The sequence below is a fragment of the Podarcis filfolensis genome, assembly GCF_964270895.1.
Source record: "Podarcis filfolensis genome assembly, chromosome: 6".
Classification (NCBI taxonomy): domain Eukaryota; kingdom Metazoa; phylum Chordata; class Lepidosauria; order Squamata; family Lacertidae; genus Podarcis; species Podarcis filfolensis.
In genome coordinates this window covers 55,976,985-55,990,215 of record NC_139609.1, presented here as the reverse complement: position 1 = coordinate 55,990,215, position 13,231 = coordinate 55,976,985, and the positions used below count along the sequence as shown (strand labels likewise).

The window sequence follows — 13,231 nt, the reverse complement described above, 5'->3', positions numbered from 1 at the left end:
AATTTCTTGGACTAAAGAATCGCTCATCCACGGTATTTCTGTCATGCCAGGATTCAAACTTAGCATATTTTCCTTCACCCATCCTACCAGTGGATCCAGGCACCAGTCCAGGGCCCGCACCACCTGCCCTAATGCAGATGTGATGGAGAAATAGAGTGAAGTGTCATTAGGATACTCATAACTCATTGCCCACAAACTCCTAATGATTGCTCCAAGCAGGTTCATGTAAATATTAAACATCACTGGGGAAAGAATAGTGTCATCTTGCTTCATGTAAGTGCAAGGGGCCACAAAGCACTCTCCCAAAAAGCATTGTCCTGTAAGTAGGACAGGAACCATTGGAATACAGTGCCCTCCAATTCCCATTTGACAGTGTCAGTCCAATAGGAAACCATTGTCAATGATACTGAAAGTCACAAACAGAGCGAAAAGTGAAAGCAAAGTTGCACTCCCCTTGTCCCACTCTTCGTAAAGGTTATCCATCAGGGCAACCAAGAGAGACTCAATCCCGTGACCAGGCCTGAACCCAGAACGGAACAGACCTAAATAATCCATGACATCCAATAATGCTTGCAACTTCCCTACCAGAATTCTCTTCACTACCTTCCCCAATAAAGGTAGTTGCAACTGGTTGATATTCTAGTTCAAGGGGTTCAGGCCTGGTTTCCTCAGGAGAGGTTGCACCGCAGCCTCTTTCAAGGGAGTAGACACCATCCCCTTACGGACTTCAGTGCCAACCACACTCTGGCCCCAAACAGTCAAACCACCTCTGCTAGCTTTAATAAGCCAGGAGGGACAGGGATCAAGAGGATACATGGTCAGGCATATAGCCAGCACCTTGTCTACATCAGCAGACTGCATCAGCTGAAACTGATCTCACAACACATCACTGACTATGGCATTGGGTATTTCATCTAGAACTGCAATAACCACAGAATTAAGGTCACTCTGAAGTCAAGTGACTTTATCCTCAAAATATATAGCCAGTTGGTCACAGTACGTCCTCTAATGCTCCAGAAGTCCTTCCCCCTCTGTGGAAGTCAGTAACCTCCAGAATGTTTGAAATAATTCCACTGGCCAGTGACTAGAGAATGCAATGCAAGCTGTGAATGAGCCTTATTTGCAACTTGCATGCACTGCCACACAGTTGGCACAGTTACTGCACTAACCAGCGTTCAGTCAGCTTCAGAATGAGACTTGTGTCACTTGCACTCTAGTCTTCATTCTGCTTGCTTCATAGCCCAAAGCTCTCTAGAATACCAAGGAGCTGCCCTAGCTCCACAACGCCATAGAGGATGCTCAGGAGTGAATATGTCAACCACTCATTTCATCTCACTACTCCATAGTGAAGCATCAACAGGATTGTTCAGACTGTTTAGGAATTCCTCAAGAATTCAGAAGCTCCTCAAGTTCCATTAGTCTCGGAGAGTGGGCCATCCAAATAGGCCTACTTTACTACTAATTACTACTAATGTTGATAAGGGACTGAATTGCCCCCCCCCACACCACCAAAAAAAGTTTGATCTATCCCTCATATCACTTGGGCTAAAGACAACATCAAGACTGTGCCCTGCCTGATGTGTTGGACCAACGACCATTTAAAACAGTCCCATGGAGCTCTGCCACTGGGCTACAGGGTAGTTGATAGACCAGTCACATTCCCAGTTAGCCACTCAACTCCAGCTATACTTTCCCCTGCCCATCACCACTGAAAGTGGGGGAACATATTCACAACTCCTTCCTACCTGCCCATCCAGACACATCCTGGCACCATAATCCAATGTCACACTATACAGCTGGGCAATTAAGGCCACAGATAAACAAAGGTCCAGTAGTGGGTACATCCCACACTTTCAGATGGAAGGTAGTAACTTCATAACAACTCTCCTTATGCTGTCTCTCACTCAGAGGGAACCCACCAAACCAAGCTTCTCCTCTTCCTGGCTTTCACAGGCCTGCTTTCCACATTCTCATTTTCAGTGTCCTAGAATCACAGAATTGTAGAGTTCGAAGGAACCCTTAGTGTCATCTCGTCCAACCCCCTGCAATGCAGGAATCATAGCTGAGAAACCCTTAACATATCCTTGACCATCCAACCTCTGAGGTAGTCAATTCCACAACTGAATAGCTCTTACCACCAGAAAGTTCTTTCTCATGTTTAGACAGAATCTCCCTTCCTGTAATTTGAATCCACTGCTTTGGGTCCTACCCCCGGGAGCAACAGAAAACAAGTTTGTTCCATCTTCCATGCAACAGCCCTTCAGATATTTGAAGATGGGTATCATATCACCTCTCAATCTTCACTTCTCCAGGCTAAACATACCCAACTCCCTCAACCATTCCTCATAAGGCTTTGGGGATACCCTGCCACAGCTGATGTGTGAATCTGCACACATCAGATTCTGCATCTACACTCCAGCTATATCCATTCAACTACCATTCAAGCAGTACCACTCACTGCAATCAGCACAAACACTCTCTAACCTGAAGGCAGAGATCTAACAGGACAAAAACTGCGTGGTCATCCTGTAGATTTGCTCTCCAGCTGATGAAGCAGCCGCCTATATAAAGATGCTTGCCAATCCCACCTATCCCCCCCCCAACATCTCCATACCTTCCCCATTAACCCCTTACGCCAAGAGTGGGCAAGTGTTCTGGGTCCCACCCCACATGCTAGCTTTGACAAGTAGGGAGAGCAACCCACCTGCCACGCACATGACATTATTATGGTATCACATGATTGTTCCACCCTCCTTTCAAAATCTCTTGTGGGGCTTCCAAGCACTTGCTGCTGCTGAAGGAAGCCACAGAGAAGCCTGCATTTTAAAATGCAGCCAGGGGTCCAGGGCTGCTGCAGCCTGTTCCAACTGTCCCTCCGCAGCTCACTTCCCTTCATCATACTATAATTCACAGAGCCACCTATCTGTGCCCAATCAAACTTCAGGGTGATGGCATTCTTGCATATTTATGATATGTAAGCTATATTAAACTGTATTTATTATTTTCTCAATATAATTGCTGCTTTTTGAATAAAACCTGTAAATGGCATTACAGACAGCAGGAAATTCTGATTTATTTCTGCCTTAAATGCTTGTTTCCTTACCTTCTTAGTCGCCCTTCTCCAATCTGTTATCCTCCAAAAGCTTCAGACTACAACTTCTTTCATTCTTGACTGTTGGTCATGCTGACGGGGGCTGATGGGAGTGAATTCAAAAGACTGGAGGGCACACCAGGCTGAGGAAAGCTGTTCAATGACGTTAAACCCAGACTTACAGCAGAAGTCTAACCATGTCTACTCAGAAATAAGTCCAACTGACTTCAATGAAGCTTACACTCAGGTAAGTTGGGTTAAGACTGTAGCCTTACTTTCTTTTGCAAGTGGCCCATGCTTTGTATTCTGAACGAAAGCCTATGCTGAAGTTTCATATAAGTTAATTTTATTTTAAAGAACTTCCAGCCAGAAGCTAGTGGGTTCCTCTCCTTCTCTGTTTTCTTAGGCACAGAGAGAAACTGCCACTCACACCAACAATTCAGCTTTGTACTGGTAGCATTGCAGTCTAGGCTGTACTCATCCAAGACAGCTGGAAAAGTGTTTAGCAACCTTTTTGCCCCCTCTACAGATGTCTTGAGATTGCTGACTGAACAGTGAGAAATCTGGAACTATTAACTTTACAGAGTTGCATTTTCTCACCTCATTTGCCAGTCATATCAACACTTTCCTGTCTGGCACCCAAATACATTTTCAGTGTGCAAAACTAAAACACCTGCGGATGAACAGATGGCCCTGCAACACTAAGACTATCAGACACTATGCCCATGAGAGAGTAAGAGTCATATCATTGTACACCAACAAACGATGGCACCAAGGCCAACAAGGCAGTGCTAAGTCATAACAAAATCTACCACACCATCCATTCTGCCAAGGACAAAGTCTCCTGAAGAGATCAGAACCAGAGGCTTCAGAGTAAGTTCCAAGGGCATCATAGCAAGTTCCCTTATCCTTGGGGAAGGTTCCAGTTTAACAACAACATGGGTAATAAAATAAGATGAAAACACTTATTAAAATTCCTGCCTCTTAAAATCTTAAATCTAACCACTGGAAGTCAACCCCCAAAAGGGTGATTTCCCAATGCTTCTCAAAAGTGCTGAAGCTTGATCAATCTCAAAATAACAGAATTTCCAAATTAATGTTGCAGCCACCAAGCACACCTTGCTTCCAAACAATCAAGAGGGCCTTCTTGGCTGATCTAAGATGTATCTTTATATTTTAAGATTACAGAAAATGTGAGGAGTCGTATATGTCTACTTATTTCAGAGTGAAGAAAGGAGAGAATCTCGAAAAGGTTAACTTCAGGCAGAGGTGCCTCCAACAATAATTTGTCAGACTTTAAGAATACAGTGGTACCTCAGGTTAAGAACTTAATTTGTTCCGGAGGTCTGTTCTTAACCTGAAACTGTTCTTAACCTGAAGCACCACTTTAGCTAATGGGGCCTCCTACTGCTGCTGTGCCGCCAGAGCACGATTTCTGTTCTCATCCTGAAGCGAAGTTCTTAACCCGAGGTACTATTTCTGGGTTAGCGGAGTCTGTAACCTGAAGCGTATGTAACCTGAGGTACCACTGTAGTGGCCATTTTTTCACAAGCATGAATTTAGAACTAATCCAGAATAACAAAACAAGTGAGGATTAGAATCTAGACCACACTTTACAGAGCAGTTGCTAGAAACCCCATCAGTAAAGAGGAAAAACAAGACAATGTCATAGGAACGTATTTTTTTCACAAGGAAGTTCAAAGCTCTGTGTAGAAACTTCTCTATGAGTCATTCATGAAGAAGGAACAAAGGCTTTCTATAGAAATCTAGAGAGTTTTCCTGTGGAAATTTTAGTATGCTTACATCTAGGGGAATTTTTTGATGGTGAATACTTTAAATATATCTATATATATAAAATAAAGAAATGCATATTCAAGCCAACAATTCAAAAATTGCTCTTCTGGTAATAAGGGGTTTGGGGAGTTCCTTTTCCTTCATGCAACAAAGCGGGTTTGATGAAAAACCCCTCAAGTCTGGAGCATTTAATTGCAGTATTACAAAAGACAGGTCCAAACCTCCTCCAATCAGAGCGGTCTATAAATCTTGTCTCTTCAGAAGTAAGATTACTTTAGATAACACTGTGAGGATTAAAAACTGAGCAAACAACAGGAGACAATTCTGTTAATGATTTTCACAGGGATTAGTAAGGCATAATAGCTCTCCCACATTTCTCAGGGCAGCGTATTTTTTCTCCCCTCCCCGTCCCAAAAAAGACATCAATCACTGTTACTGGTTTTTTAATCCAAAACAAGAAATATGTTGGAATTGATGGATTGTCAAAAGGTATTAAGAAAGAGTTGCCAAGAAAAGCGACTTCACCTGTCATAAAAGCGAACACAGAATGAAGTGGCAGCAAAAATGGCAGGATCTCACTAGCCTGTACTTGTCTTCAGAAATCTCAGATTTTTCAACTATATATATATATGGGAAAAACATTTGCACATCAAATAAAAAATGATGTAATACTATGCTGGGAGGATGGGGCAGTAGAGGAGACAAAGAAAGGCTTTGCTCCTATTAATGTTCAACATCAGTATTAGTATGCCATTTATCACCACTTGGGACTCTCATTTGCTCACCAACCCTGCCAAACCCCACACTGTCTTGACAACTCCCATCACCCCAACACCCTTACAGCTCCTTCACCCCAACACCCCCATATACCCATCACAACCCACCCGGTTTCCAATCTCTATCTCACAGTTTGTCCAAAACTCGTGCCTCCTCCAACATTTCACCCTAGTCTCAAGATCCGCTGTCACCGTCAATCACAGAGAAGAGGGGCATGAAGAGAAGAGAGCTTTCCCCTCTTTCAGCACGCACCACTTTCACTGGCAGAAGAAAGCGTGCATTTATAAATGGACACTTCTTTCTGGTGGCAGTGAACTAAGGAGAGAATGTTTTCAACCTGTAGCAGCAGTGGCGACAATGACGGGGAGCACCCCTTCAGCTTGTCTCCCCTCATTGTCCACGCATGAAACCAAGCTAGGAGGCAGCGGGTGGCTGCAACAACAACAGGAGGGACATGGGAATGCCCACCTGGGCCACCCACCTACCCACTTGCTTGCTCTGCTGGCCTGTTTACTCATGCTACTGACCTGCCTGCTTTGGTCACTCACTCTGCCCGCTGTTGTTGTGTTGCAATTTATGTGGTTGTCAACTGGCAGGCACACAAATTGCAGCATGAAAAACTTTCTCGTATATAGGAAGATATAAAATGCCCCCACTCGGAAGCATCTGTTAAAAATAGGTTTGGTTACTCCTGAAAGCTAGTATCTTATTTCCTATTTTAGAGCAACACAAAAGGCCCGTGAGAAAGTTTTCCTGCCAGGGTGTAACCCTATCTGTACATCTGAAGAGCAGCATCTCTTCCCAGTAAGCTCTCTTGCCAGCATCAAGGCCACATGTGGAAAACAGACTGAAGCTTTTTTGTCAATAAATACAAATAAGACTGTGGTGATATGCTCAACTCAGAAATGTAATGGATGTGGGAACAGACTGCAATATAGTTATACTAAGAGTGAAGACAGCAAGAAGACCCTTGGGGTTCTTTCCAACTCTATAAGTCCAAGATTAATTGGTTAGATTTATATCATTTTATTTCCCCAAGAAATGCAGATCAGAATACCAGATGTTTTGGTGGTGGTGTTTTAAGTAAGAAATTATTTTTAAGGGCCTTGAGAAGTATTTCAAGAGCAGCAAAGGCTTTTCCAGAGAGGGCAGCTCTGAACTTTGACAAATGGATGCTTTTCTCTTTGGTAGACTTTTAGCATGCCTCAGTTATATGGTCCTTGCCCAGCCAAATTCACCACAGATGCTGACCATTTGACTGGGCATCTGTTCCTGCACTCTGCATGCTTCTTGAAGACTGTATACCACCAGGGCAGTGTTTCTGAAATGAAAATGTTAATCCTCTCAGAGGATGGGAAAGGACTGTGAAAAGGGCTTTATCTTGCAGATTGTTTTGTTTCAGATACAAACAAAATTCCAGCTGTGAAAAGAAAGGATAGGACTTTCTTTACTACATAGCAACTAAAGAGGAATCGAATGGGTGAGTCTTACTCCCAATGCATTGACAGAGTTGATGGGTGGGTACTAAAATTTTTAGTCAACAGAAGACATGAACATGTCACAGTCGTCTTTGAAAGATGGGCCTTGTACATGCACAGATCCTATATATGGGTTGGCACAAAGAGACACTTAAAAGAATAGCAGCTGCAAGTAACTGCATCACTATTGTAAATTTATATCCCATGTCCTTCTCCAAGGAATGGTGGCTTTAAAAAAATATATAGTGAAATCAGAGTAGATCTACTGAAATTAATGGACCCAATTCGGTCATGTTTCAGTGGATCTACTCTGAGGAAAACTCAGTTGAATAACACCCATTGCTTAAAAAAATAGAATGCAACGTGAACCTCCAAAGCCTCAAAGATAATCAGTTTTCAATTGTGCCCAGCATCTGTTTACTACCAAATATTTTGATGACTTTCTCTAAGTAAATATTTTTGATGACTATCTCTAAGTATCATAATTGATGTTTCATCAGCATTTTAACCTTAATAGCTCTACTTGACCTGTGAAATTGCTCTGTGGGAACAACAATTTCCTGCTGAGTCTGTTTGGAATGTTACACTGCTTTTCAATTTTAGATTTTAATGCTCAGTCTCTAAAAGAAGAAAGACAGTACATTTCCAACACCTAAAATCCTACAACATCTTCCACATTAAAATGACCATATTATGAATCACTGCTGGCAGAGTTCAGCTACTTAGAAAGAGAAATGCCAGTGCTTTACTTTAATAGCATATTACCAGGTGCTCAAATATAATCTGCTTCGGGAAGAAACTGTTATACTAATGTTGCATGCTCACCAAAAAGTTCAGAAAATCACACTGCAGGCTTTCATTTCATTCGGGTGAGATGGAACACAGCTGATCTGTGTCTCTGAACAAAGGCAGAGCCTATTGAAAGCAGACTCAGCAGAAACCCGATGCTGATATACTGAGCTTAATTAACACAGTTGCTTTGAAAGATTCAGGGCAGTGGCATGTTGAACTACCTTCCATGCGAATTTTCATAGCAAAACACACACCACTTATTCATGATCCTGCAGCTCAAACAAACAGAACTGAGAATAGATCAGAGGCCACTCACGTGTCTCCAGCCTAGATCTCTGTAACCCCCACACAGCGTCTCCTTTTCCAAATGCTAAGAAAACAGAAATTAAGGTCTTACTGACTCCAAGCAATATACTGTCCCTACATTACAGAACCCTAAACATCCTCTTGCCTGCACACTGGCTGCAGTATATTAAAACCATGAAAAACAGCAACTCACCCGCCAGGAGAATTCAGCAGAATGCCTGCAGCATCTGAAAGGAGCATGTGACTTTTGTGTACTTCTCTATCGCTCCGCCTCTGCCTCTGCCACCTGCTCAGAGTGTTTATGGAATTGCTGGCCAAGAAAATAGCACAGCTACTGCTTCATGACTGCACTCGAATTCCTTGCCCTTTCTCAGTACAGTTTTAGAAGAGAGTTGTACATGAAGCACTAATTAAGCCAGGGGAAGCAGGGAGTCCCCAGAAAATTCACTAGTGGTGTTACAAGCCAGTAATTCAGACCCATGTCACGATCAGGGTGCAGGAGGCTTCTTTTGAATTGAGGCAGTGGCTACCCACAGTGACCCAGTGCATATAAACCAGTTTTGCTCCCCACCCCAACATACACACTTTTCCATTCATGTTTACAAAGTTCCTGAAAAGAGCTTTCGAAATAAAAATCAGAAAAGTAAAACAGGCGGAAGCTGTTCTTTTGCCATGGAAATGACACAGTCACTATACCACTCCCTGCTATTATGCCAAATGTAGGTAATACAGAGAAGATAAGCAAGCAGGTTTCAGAGTGAGCTCTCCCTCTTTGAACAGGGCGTTAGAACTCCATGACTACCAACTAGAAATGAGAAGGGAATGTAGTTTTCTGAACCAGACCAATGACCACAAACACAAGCCAGAATTATCATCCATCCCATACCTACTCTTCACTGAAAAGCCTCCTGATGTTTATCGTCAAAGATACCTTAATTACAAGACTCTGAGTATCTAATGCTTCCAATATCTTCACACACACACACACACACACACACACAGAGAGAGAGAGAGAGAGAGAGAGAGAGAGAGAGAGAGAGAATTTTCATGTCACCTCATTAGAGAATCAAAAATCTTTAACCAACTGACTAATCTAGGGCAGAGGTAGTCAAAGTGTGGCAGTCCAAATGCTCGGACTACAACTTGTATCAGCCCTAAGCATTGGACATAATGGCTGAATCTGATGGGAACTGTAGTGCAAAACATCTGTAAGGCCACTGGTTAGCCACCCTAATCAAGATGGGTTTTTTATTTTTTTAAAAAAGACAACAGGGCAAATTACCACTAAAATCTCTCTAATTTCACAATATCATTAAATAATCTTGTATCAAACATATTGCCAGCAAGTCATTTTAACCACTCTCTCTTAAGTCTCTCTTTCCATGCCAGAAAAATAATAATTCTACCCTCAGCAGGAATGAGAAGAGTTATACCATTGTAACTCATGATATATCTAGAACACATGAACACACACACTACTGTAACTCATATTTTATACACACATACACACATTTCCCAATCTTGCCTTTTCTCATGGAGATGGATAAGGCAGGAGCTAACCTGCATGCCATTCCTAAAGTTCTTCAAAATCACCTTGACTCATCAGACTGAGGCAGATAAAGGATTCAAGACATAGCTGAACTGGCACACACTGACCATCCTGCACCCAGCTTTTGCAGACGCTAGTGGGTCCAAATGTGCTGTTCTAGCCAACTCCTTTTTCCTGGCCAAAACTGGTAAGTCTGCACAGCAGTAATTATATGGATCTTCCTAACCATATTCCTTCACCTACAATGGTTTATTTTATTGACCGATTGCATTTATATCCCACCTTTGTCTCCAATGAGTTCAAGGTGGCATACATGGCTCCCCCAACCACCCTCATCATTTTATCCCCACAACAAGCTTGGGATGTAGGTTAGGCTGAGATACAGTGAGTGGCCCAAGATCACACACTGAGCTTCATGACTGAGTGGGGATTTGAACCCTGGTCTCCCAGGTCCTAGTCCAACACTCTAAGTACCACCACACCCCATACACAATTTAAACATGAACACACAGAACATCTGCCAGGTTGCAGGGTTAGTTTCTGGGTGTGAAGGGTGCAGATGGCTTCCCATTTGCTGCTCCATGGAAGCACATGATGTGTAGAAGAAATGCTGTCACACACTGTTTAGTGCACAGGGAAGCCGTCCTCTCGCAGGGAGCACTTGCATTTGGCCTTGGGCTCTAAGTGCACTGAGTGGTCTCTACATCTTGCCACCTGCATGCACAAACAATAGGCAACACAGTGCCAAATTGCTTCTACTCTTGTTACTGAGTGAACTATACTACATGTGCATCTTTAAAAGAAACCTGCATTACAAGAGCCATTCACAATTAATCCTGTCTATTTGTCGCAACACAAGTATATTTTCAAAACTGGTAATTCGCCTTAAAAGTAAAAGGGTTCAATTTCTATTAAAGCATTTTGTTACTCTCCCAAACACAAAGCAATCCGAGCACACTAAATATCACTGCTTATCAACCAGTTAAGAAATTCATTCTTCTCCCCTCCTGTTGCCCACTGGTCAGGTAAATAGGAATATTTGGATTTTACTCTTCATCCCCAGCAAAAAGGCAACAGCAGGGTCACTGTTCCTCCTCTGGAAGTGCTTGCAGTGGTATGACAGGGATTTTGTATCCCCATTTCAGGCTTTTGTTTTTACAGAGGGTGTGATCCATGCACAAAACTTGTTCTATCATGAGGATCACTTCTTGAAGGTCTCTGCCTTGTGATTACAGTGTAACAAAGGGCACTCTAAAAGTTTGGCATTTTCTTTACAAAAGCAATAAAATAAACAATCGTTTCACAATCAGTATCAAGCTACATATTCAAATTTAAAAAGAAGGCGTCTATTTATTTATTTGCTACCTGCCCTTTACTATAAAGTCCCTGGGCAGGTTACAACCATAAAAATATACAATTATAAAACAAGTAAAACAGTTATAAACATAAAGCAAGATAAGTAAAAACACTTCCATTTAGAAAAAGTTAAAAACAATTCCACAAATTAAAAACAGTTTCAATATAGTTCTAATACAGATGCATTAATTTTACAGCAACTATAGAAGTGAAATCTATTGTACCCTGCCCCTAGGATATTGGGATGAAAGGCAGGTTGAATACCCTTAATAAATAATAATTCTTCCTTCTTCTAATAAAATATGACAAGTCCAATGACGATGCAATGGTGATATGATTAAGACAATATTAAATTATAGAAATAAATCTTCTGCAATAAACAGTTTTGTTACCATCAGAAAGTTAAAGATTAAAGTAAATGTAAGAGTGAGTTTAAGATTCCATTTTGGATATACATTATATTATTTTTGCTGTTATCTGGATTATGTTCTTGTATTTTATTGTTGGACCTTATTATGAATTATCAATGGACTAATTTTAATGCATATTTGCTAACATGATTTTTTTCATTAGCCTATTGTTTATATGACTATTTAAATTTTGTTATGTATTGTAATTGTTAGTGAATTATCTTACATAAACTTTTTGATATGAGCCATTTTGAGGATGGTTCAGCATGGAAAAGTGGCATACAAATAAATAATGGCGGCGATAATAAACAGAAAACTACTTGGGATTTTTTTTAGGTTTCAGATGCTCCACTTCATTCCAGCTAATCTCCATATACCACAAAACAATGACAATGGTCCATGCTAGTTCTTTCAGCACACCACTGGGTCAGCATAGGCGAGACAAGGAGATCACATTGCACAAAATTCCAGGAAACATAGTAGCTCCTTCATTTGCTCAAACATTAATTTACAACCTTTAGCTTTACTGAACTGGCAGTGTGGGAATGGCTTAAATATGAACAGATGAGTTTGCAGAAGAGCACAAACAAAACCACTATAATTTTCTGTCCTCATTTCTGAAAGGCTACACAGAGGGTGGAGTTGTGCATTATATCAAACCTGGTAAAGCCAGGGAAATACATACCGTAACTTACACCTGGTACTAAGAAACAACAGCCTTGTCTTAACCAAGGTAACTAGGCTTGTGAATCAGTCAGCTAAGCCTTCCAAAGGCAGTGACAGTACTTACATACGATATGTGAATCTTTTTCATGTAGCAGAAATGCACAGAAAGGTATTCAACTAGGTTTCAATGAAAGTAGACCCATTAAAATTAGCTGACTTTATACAGTCATGTTCATTAATTTCAATGGGTCTACTCTGAGTGAAACTTAGTTAATTACCACCCATATCATTTAATGAACAGGATTTAGAATAATTTCAGGGACTAACAGTGTTTTACAAAAACACAGGAAAGCATCAGTGTCTAACATGCACTCATTTAAACGCTAATAATTCTTCTTTTTCACAGAGGGAGTGCTGTAAGATACAGAGAATAAACTACCAAACATGAGTGGTGAGAATTTAGCAGCATACTACCCACAACTCCAACTCACACTCTAACTCCATAATACTCTAAAGCACAGATTAAAACAGAAGGTTAATATACATTCTCTCGTTTATTACTGTATTTCACAGATAACACCGAGACATATCATGTTCATTTATACTTGTCAGCTGTTCAAACAATAAGAAGTACTGTTATCACATGCAGAATATGAAACCAACAGAATCTGAAAACAACCCCCACATCCACTGCTGGGACTTTCCAGAGTATAATCCAATATATAATCAAATATACGTAGAACCCCACACTGAGATTTTAAGAGCAGGTTACCTCTTTTGACCAAATTTCTCCGTTCACCTGTTGGTGAAAGCCAACCTGTCGTTACCATGTCAGCATGAAGGAAGTCCCAAGTGGAAAGAAACTGCAAGAGAGCAAAACATGTTTCAACTCCATGCATAAAAGGCATCAAAAAAGGTTGCAATTTGAAGCATGTGCGAAGAAAAATGTACTGAACTGGGCTTCATTCCAAACAAGTAAACAGAGCTTTAGGATTTGCTTTAGATAAACAGA

The 13,231-nt window shown here is 41.3% G+C and overlaps 1 protein-coding gene across 9 annotated transcripts in view; it reads right to left on the bottom strand.

Moving 5' to 3' along the window:
• The window catches only part of PPARD (peroxisome proliferator activated receptor delta), a 45,306-nt gene extending 32,220 nt beyond the window's left edge, over positions 1–13,086 (bottom strand). For 2 of the 9 annotated variants that reach the window (XM_083618001.1, XM_083617993.1), the window contains exons 1-2: positions 12,992–13,086; positions 3,104–3,244 (exon numbers count right to left, since the gene is read on the bottom strand). The gene's annotated coding sequence lies outside the window, so the exon portion shown is untranslated. Of the gene's footprint in view, positions 1–3,103; positions 3,245–3,908; positions 5,697–8,431; positions 8,742–12,991 lie in introns of those variants that run through there. The other 7 variants (XM_083617995.1, XM_083617997.1, XM_083617994.1 and 4 more) reach the window with 7 other exon arrangements.
• Positions 13,087–13,231: the final 145 nt, after the last annotated feature.